This window comes from Narcine bancroftii, chromosome 3 (genome assembly GCF_036971445.1).
Source record: "Narcine bancroftii isolate sNarBan1 chromosome 3, sNarBan1.hap1, whole genome shotgun sequence".
Taxonomy (NCBI): domain Eukaryota; kingdom Metazoa; phylum Chordata; class Chondrichthyes; order Torpediniformes; family Narcinidae; genus Narcine; species Narcine bancroftii.
In genome coordinates, this window is record NC_091471.1 from 169,999,981 (window position 1) to 170,008,166 (window position 8,186).

Consider the following 8,186-nt stretch of genomic DNA (forward strand, 5'->3'; position numbering starts at 1 on the left):
CTACAAGGTGGGATGGCCTTAGTTTTTAAACAAAACAGTGGATCAGTTCTTGTACAGTAAAACATTCAATCATTTCAGCTGTGGCCAGGTCCTTGGTGTCCTCACCTCAGAGACAGAATATCCTGGATTCAAGTCATGAGACAACTTCCAATTGAAGGAATGCTGCACTGTTTGAAGAACTGTGGTTTAGATGAGATGTGAAGCAAAGGTTCATTAACTCTCTTGGATGGATACAGACTTCACAGAAGAACATGGCGATCATTTCAATGCCCTGACCAATAATCATACCCAAACAAACAGATCATAATTTTGCTGTGTGTGGGAGCTTGCTGGGCACAAAATGACTTCTACACTTCAAAAATATTTACTTGGCTTTAAAGAGCCTTGAGTCATTCAGAAAGGGATGTAGCAGGAAACACTTCATTTATTAACAAGATAGTGTTTATTTTGAGGAGCACTCTCCAGAGCCTATCAAAATCAAGGCTCCACTCATCCTTGGGCTCAGTAAATAATGAATAATATGGAGAACAACAGATATTTACCTTTCCATTTTTGTTCTGTTAATTTAATGAATGTTTTAAATCCTCTGGGTACATGTAGCTGCTTAAATTGGCCCTTGTACAGCTGCACACAATAACATTGTGTTTCATACATTTAGTTTTTGTGATAATTATGGTTTTCAAACAGCTCCCATGATTATTTCCCATCAATAATTTTCACACTTAACCTCTGTAGTGGCTGTACAAACAGGAAGGATGTTTACACTAAAATAAGTGAGTCGCGGTGATGTACAGTGTCACATTGTCCTATTCACTTACCCCATTGTTGCAGACTGTCTGCAGTTCAGTTTAGACTGCAGGCAGTCCGCAAAAAATGTCTAGGACTGCCACAGGAAAGATTTCGGAAGAGGATTGAGTCGTTCATTTCCATTCTGTACTTTTTACACACCTTGCATTGTGGAAAATTTTTGAAAATTTCCCGTTATGCAGTGGATGTGTGAAAACCATAAATGAAAGGTCTTATAATGCAAAGACTGGCAGTTGATGTTACTACTTAGAACTTTATGCAAACAAACACTGTAGAGGTAGATTGCAATCTTGTTTTGTTGGGACACCATCCGTCAAAATACAAAGTGCCATTGTGAGACAATAAAAAGAAAGACGTTTACAAATGGAGATACAAGAGGCTGCAAATGTTGGAATCTAGAGCAATAAAACAAAGTCACCAGGTCAGGCAACATTCGAGGAGGCATCTGAAGAGTCATGGTTTCAGTCCTTATGCTGCCTGACCCATTGAGTTCCTTAAGACATTTAAAATCTCCTTCTCTATGTTCAAGACAGGAAGCATTTCACACCCAATTAGTTACCTTTGCCATTACAATATGGCAATTATTTTCTGTAAAATAGCTGAGATCAAGTTTGTCTCCTACTATACTGGTTGTAACACCCACTCTTTCTCAATTAGTCCAATACACACACTGAGCATGCCTCAATGAACCTTCAGTTTATTAAAGCTTTGGGAAGATTTTAACCATCTCCTTGTGGTTATCATATGATCACAACTTCTACTTGCCTGTTAATGTTTTCCTGGCAAAATTGTCAAAAGTGTTCAATAGAACCAAAAAAAATTCTCTCATTCAGATAGTGCCTTGGAATCTCTAATGCCCATCTGAAAGGTTCTGTTTTAAAGCCTCAGACGAAAAATGATATTTCTAACACAACCACCTTCCTTGTCCGCTTGCATCCTGTGCTCAGGTCCTTATCTTAAACTCATTCTGGTAGAATCTCAAAGCGAACCTGAGAAAATCATCAAGAAATCCAAGGGGGAAGACCGCGTACATACCAGAGAAGCTGGAAAGAGAAACTTGAGATCACAATGAGCCAGAGAAGCCAAAACCTGGTAAGGATACAAGGAAGAACAGAAGAGAGTCCTGTTGCTAGATTGGTGATGGGAGGATGTTAGCAAAGAAAATGACATAAACTGGATTAATGTGGCCTATTTGTGTGTTGGACCTTCCATGAAACTAGGCAAAAAAGGGATTGCAAGGCAATGAAGATAGGTTTTTATTCAAATACTAATGCAAAATCTTGTCTGTGTAAATAAACATTGAATATTCTACCAGTCAGCTGTTCAAAAACTTTCTTTCAAATATGTAAAGTTGTTGTGTGAACCTAATGTGTAGAAGGAAGATGCTTAAGATGCATCATGTTGATTTAGGTTGTTTGTGATCTGTCAAGTTCAGAAAAAGAATATGTAAAAACTAAAACAAATCTCTGTGTAATTGGTGGATAGCACCAGTAAGTGAAAACCAATCTGTGGTTAACAACTGTTACCACATAAAGATTTACGTTCATGAAGTCGTGGCTATCGTGTGACAGTATCTCTCAACAGAATATTGCATTTCAGTAGTGGAAAACTTTCTAAAGAACCAAAATAGAAAAGATAATGGAAATCAAAAGACTGCACATTTTGCAAATCTATAGGAGCTTATAGTCCATCGGACAGCGATGTCATTTCAATCTGTTTGAAATATTCCCTTTGTTCCACCCATTGTCCTTCTACTAACTTGCTTTCTTCCTCCATCTGATGAAGGTTCTTCAGCCTGAAATATTAACTGTTTGTCTTTCAACAGATGCTGTTTTACCTGCTGAGTTTTTACAGCAACTCCTGTTTATGTTCCAAAATGGAAAAAGAGTCTTTCATTCACGGTGCTCCATTTGTGTGCGGTCCTTTCTCCTTGCACATGCCTGTTGGTGAATCTCTCACTTGTTTTGAACCAGATAGTCCTAAAAAAGCAAATAGCATTCCCTGCTGTCTCAGAGGGTTCCAAATACTCAGAATTCTGTACATCAAGAAACTATGAATATTGAATCATGCTATTTAACACATAGATTGACAGATAGATATATAGACAGATTGTTTTTGGACTAGAGGTGTTAAATGTTCTGGTGAACAGGCAGGAATATGAATTCAACTCTGAAGGTCAGATCAAACCATCCATTGAATGACAGGCAGATTTGAACTGCCACTTGTTTTCCTCTTACTTCTAAATTCTACATTCTTAAGTAATTAGCTCCTTGAACTGACTCAAATTTTCCAAGTGGTTGGCAATATACGGATTAGTTTAGGATTGCAGTGCATTGTCTGGTATAATACTTGCTTCATTGTGTGTTTCTGACTTTAAGCAACTGAAGATAACTTCTTTGAAATGACTTGCAGTTTGAATCCTCTCTTTGCTCTGATCTTCTGCATTTTACTTGTGGAATATTGAACTCCTCAATGATGGTCACATTATGATTCCCAACAATCTCCCTTACTTGCTTGAACAGTTCTATTTATTTCTTCATCCTGAGCTGGTAACCGATAAAAGTTCTCCATTTGTTCTCCTTATCATTGCACATTTTGATGCATTATATCTCTGCTACTTAAGTTTTCATTCTCTTTGTTGTCTCTGTGGTGTCATTTCCCTGCTTTACCTTAGATTAGAAATGCAAGTTATGTATCTGTGCCTTCCTAAATTTATCACTTTTCCAACAGATATGTTACCACAATGCTACTAATGTCCATCATTCCTCAGCAGACATTATAATTTCATCAGTTTATCGTGTATATTCAACATTTTAGAAACAAAACTTTCCCTCATTGTCCGTTTTATTCACTGTCTGTCAATTAAGTGGAAATGAAATCAGCAAAATTCAGAGGCCATTTGAGCTGCAGTATTGATGAGCACACTGAACATAATCTGTCTGGTTTGTGTTGGAGGTCCCTTCTGATCTAATTAGCACAGACCCTGAATTCATTACGGTTCATTTTTCATTACTCCTTGATTTCTCTGCAAGCATAATTCAACATGGAAATCCTGAAATTGCTCTCATCGTTTCTGTCTTTCATCAAAGACTGCTCTGTTTTGCAGACTTCTCATTGGGAACTGACACCACAGAGACAACAAAGAGAATGAAAACTTAAGTAGCAGAGATATAATGCATCAAAATGTGCAATGATAAGGAGAACAAATGGGGAACTTTTATCGGTTACCAGCTCAGGATGAAGAAATAAATAGAACTGTTCAAGCAAGTAAGGGAGATTGTTGGGAATCATAATGTGACCATCATTGAAGAGTTCACAGGCCATTTCAGCCCACGAGTCCATGCCGTCCTATTTACTCCCCATTAACCTATTACCCCCAGTACATTTTTTTTCTGAATGGTAAGAGGAAACTGGAGCATTCCTAAGAAAACCTACGCAGACACGGGGAGAATGTACTCTTTATAGACAGCGTGTGATTTGAACCCTGGTCTGGTTCCGATCGCTGCCACTGTAAAGGCATTGCGCTAACCACTACACCAACCTTGTGTCAGGGATCAGGCTTGCTGTGAAATAGTATGAATGAGCTAAACCATGTCACAGGAGACCCAAGCATGTTTTTAATGGGCAGCTAATCTAGAGAGAAATCAACCTCCCCGTTCAAAGACTTGGCAAAATAATCTCAAAAGTATAAAATGCTGGAAACACTATTGCAGAAAGAAAATCTGAGTTGATGCTTCAGGTGCCATTATCAGTTTCATGACTTTGCTCTGTAAAGGTTGGTCTCTCTCTGTAACTCTACACTTCTATACTGTGTCTTACTTGCTATACTGTGCATGGAATGTCTTGCAGGACTTTATCATTGCACCTTAGTACATTGACAATAAACTTGAACTTGAGGTTGAAGGTCCTTTGTCAGACAGGCAAAGATAGATTGACAAGGTAGTGAGAAGAAAGGGTAGTTCAGAGGGAATATCAAAGGGTGAATAGGTCAGATGGGTTAATGGGGCAGTGAGAGGGTGACTACACTTCTAAATTATGTGTTGGTTGTGGAGTCACAGAATTTGTGGAAACCCTGGCAAATTTCTACAGATGAATGGTGCAAAATGTGGTGAATGGCTGCATCACACACTGGTATGGAGACACCAATACCCCTGAGCATAAAGCCCTTAAAGAAATAGTGGACACAGCCCAGGACATATCAGGCAAAACTGTCCCTATCATTGAAAACATCTACAGGGAATGCTGCCATCAGAGAGTAGCAGCAATCAAGGATCCACAACACCCAGCAAAACACGATAGGCTGCAGATGCTTTGATTGTAGTAAAAACACCAAAATGCTGGATGAAGCTACCTGGTCTTGTCAACCTTTCGGGCCTGAAATATCAGCAGTATATCATTGTCTCCTATAGATCCTGAAAAAACCAGCCAAGTTACTCCAACATATCTGTGTTTTAACACGCTCTGTTCTCACTGCAACCATCAGAAAAGAGATACCACAAGACTCACACCACCAGGTTCAGGAACAGCTGCTACCCCTCCACCATCAAGAACAAACTCAATCAGGAACTCGTTTAAGGACTCTTTATTGATTTTTTTTTAACTCTCTGTATTGCACAGTCAGCCTGGGTGGTTTTTTTTTGCATTACCAGTATGTAGTGATTCTGCCTGGCTTGCAGGAAAAGATTCTCGGGGTTGTATGTGATGCCATGTACACACTCTGACAATAAATTTGAAATCTGAAAAAAAAATGTCTGAATTGCTGGGGACCTGGCCAACAGATCAGGCTGTACTGATGGAGAGATAACATGGATGGCTTACAGCAGAAATGGCCTATTCAGATGCTAATGTCCAGTTTTATTATGGACATAAATTAATTTGAAGTTTATTTATCACAAAATACTAACAGGTTATCTATAACATTCATACAGCCATGAACAGAACACAATGTACAGAGTATATGATTGCGATAACTATAAAGATAAATCACACCAAGCAAGAGCAGTGTGATAGCACTGTTATTGAGTTAATTCAGGAGCCTGATGGCTGTGGGGTACAAACTATCTTTAAGCCTATTGGTGCATGCGTTCACACTCTTAAGCCTTACCCTTGATGGAAGGAAGAAGAGAGAATGTGTCTGGGCGATGATGGGTATCTAAAGCTATACAAAAGAGATATTGAGCCAAGAAAGCTACAATATGACCAGTTACAAGATAAGATGTTGTTAATTAACCTTCCATTGGTCCTTGTTATAACAGTGCACAAGGCCACATAGGTCAGAGTGGGACTGGGATAAAGATAAAGTTGCAGGCAACAGGTATCACTCCTGTGCATGTAATAATTTTAGTAATTGCATTTGTTTTCTCTCCATTAGTATAGTCTGTTCTAAAGGTTGTGTCCAACAGCCCTGCTGTAAACAACCCGCAACCTAGACAAAGAAGCACAATAGTCCTCGATCTGCACAAGGCATGTTCTCCCTTATGAAAAATATTCCCTTTGATCTATTCAACAATCCCACTTCCTCTGTAAATTAAAATGATCTTCTTGTCATATTTTCCCCCCCAGTTCTGTGTAAGTCTCTCCAATTTGAAAGTCCAATTCTCTTTCCACAGATACTGTCTGACTGGCTGTTGATTTAAGGGATTTTCTATTTTTATTTCAGATTACAAATGGCGATTATTGATTTTCTCCTCTGAAGTATTTTCAGGGATGCCAGCAATTTTGGAAAATCAAACAGCCAACATCTGTGCCCCCGGCACAAATATACAGTGCAGATTGAAGGAACACATTCTGACTTAATCCCCTCAAAGATAGTATGCAGAAGTCTACAATAAAATCTGCAAGGACATCAGACAATATGCAATGTATCCCAAAGTGTGGAAAAATCAAAATAGTTGGCCCATTAAGATCAGTTGCAGGAAACAGCTAATCTCTGCATTTGGCATGTCAGGAGATCTTTGATTGACCATTGCAGATGATCATTTTTGTGTTACAGAAGAAAATGGTATATTTTGTCATGATCTCTGATGGATAAACTATCCGAACACGGTCATAATGTCAATTATAACTTCCTCTCATGGATATTTTGAAATTTTAAAAGGCATGGTTTTCACCATCCATTATAATGTGAATGATCTCATCTTTAACACTCCTATATCTTGGATTGAGAATTATTAAGAATTATATATTTTGAGGATTTGTTAATACATGAGCTACTCAGCCTTCCAGGCATCACAGTTTCTGGAGCCAGTGATCCTATTGATCTAATGCTTGACAGCAATTAATGTTGAATAAAAGGGGAAGTTCTTACAACAGTAAATGAAGGTCCTGTTGAATTCTACTGGGAGCAGCAGTAGGTGCTTTTGCTTTGATGGTGACTATGAATACCAGGTTCATATCTGAGTACTGACTTGATTATTTTTTGTCTTGTAGGTTGTGTTGGATGAATTTATGCATCTAATTGTGATTGGATCAGACATCATTGCTACCCTGAGAGATCCTGAATATGTCATTAGATTTCCATTACAGTTAAAAAGTAATTGCAAACTTTAAAATAGAAAATTAGTGCACGAAAGAATAGAAAACAATACTCTTCAAATTGCCTAATTTCAATGCAACAGCCTGGTTACTTTGTAGATGCATTAAAATGATTTAATTAGCCATTCAACTATTTTTGTTTTATCTTTAAATGATTGTTGGGTAATAGTTATTAGCATACAACATCTCTCTCTCTCTCTCTCTCTCTCTCTCTCTCTCTCTCTCTCTCTTTCTCTCTCTCTCTCTCTGTCCCTTTATATATTTGGGGCAAAGATGCATTTTTTCCCCTTTATTTGCCCCTATGCTCCACATTTTAAAGTTTGTTATCAAACAGTTTACATGTAATTAAAGTGCACATTCCAGATTTTATTCAAAGTTATTTATATAACTTGGGTTTAACCATATAGAAATTGCAGCACTTTTTATATATAGTTCCCCCATTTCAGGGCACTACAATATTTGCGATATTTGGCTTCACAGTATTTAGGTATGCTCAATTGCTTTATTAGTGCAGGTATAAGAGAGCTAGGCTTGCTGCTAAGCTTTTGATCACCTTTGGAGTCTAGTTGAAATTTTTCAAAATGAGGAACAGAGTTGTGTAAATGAAAGTCAAAGAAGCCATTGTGAGACTGGGTGATACTTTTTATTCTTTTATTCTTATTTTTAAAACCGCTTGAAGCATCATTAAATATAAAGAGTGTATTGGTGAGCTCAGTACAGGTACACAATCCTTTATCCGGAAACCTTGGGGAACGGTGCGTTCTGAATTTTGGATTTTTCCGGATTTCGGAAAGCCAGATTTAAACCCACCTGAATTGTGCTGCTTTATCCACCCCTACCCTCTT

General features: G+C 38.1%; 1 long non-coding RNA gene across 1 annotated transcript in view; it reads left to right on the top strand.

The window, feature by feature from the left end:
* The window catches only part of LOC138756287 (uncharacterized), a 325,157-nt gene extending 317,722 nt beyond the window's left edge, over nucleotides 1–7,435 (top strand). The window contains exon 4 of the long non-coding RNA XR_011352951.1: nucleotides 7,237–7,435. This is a non-coding gene — a long non-coding RNA (uncharacterized lncRNA). The remainder of the gene's footprint in view (nucleotides 1–7,236) is intronic.
* The last annotated feature ends 751 nt before the right edge of the window (nucleotides 7,436–8,186 follow it).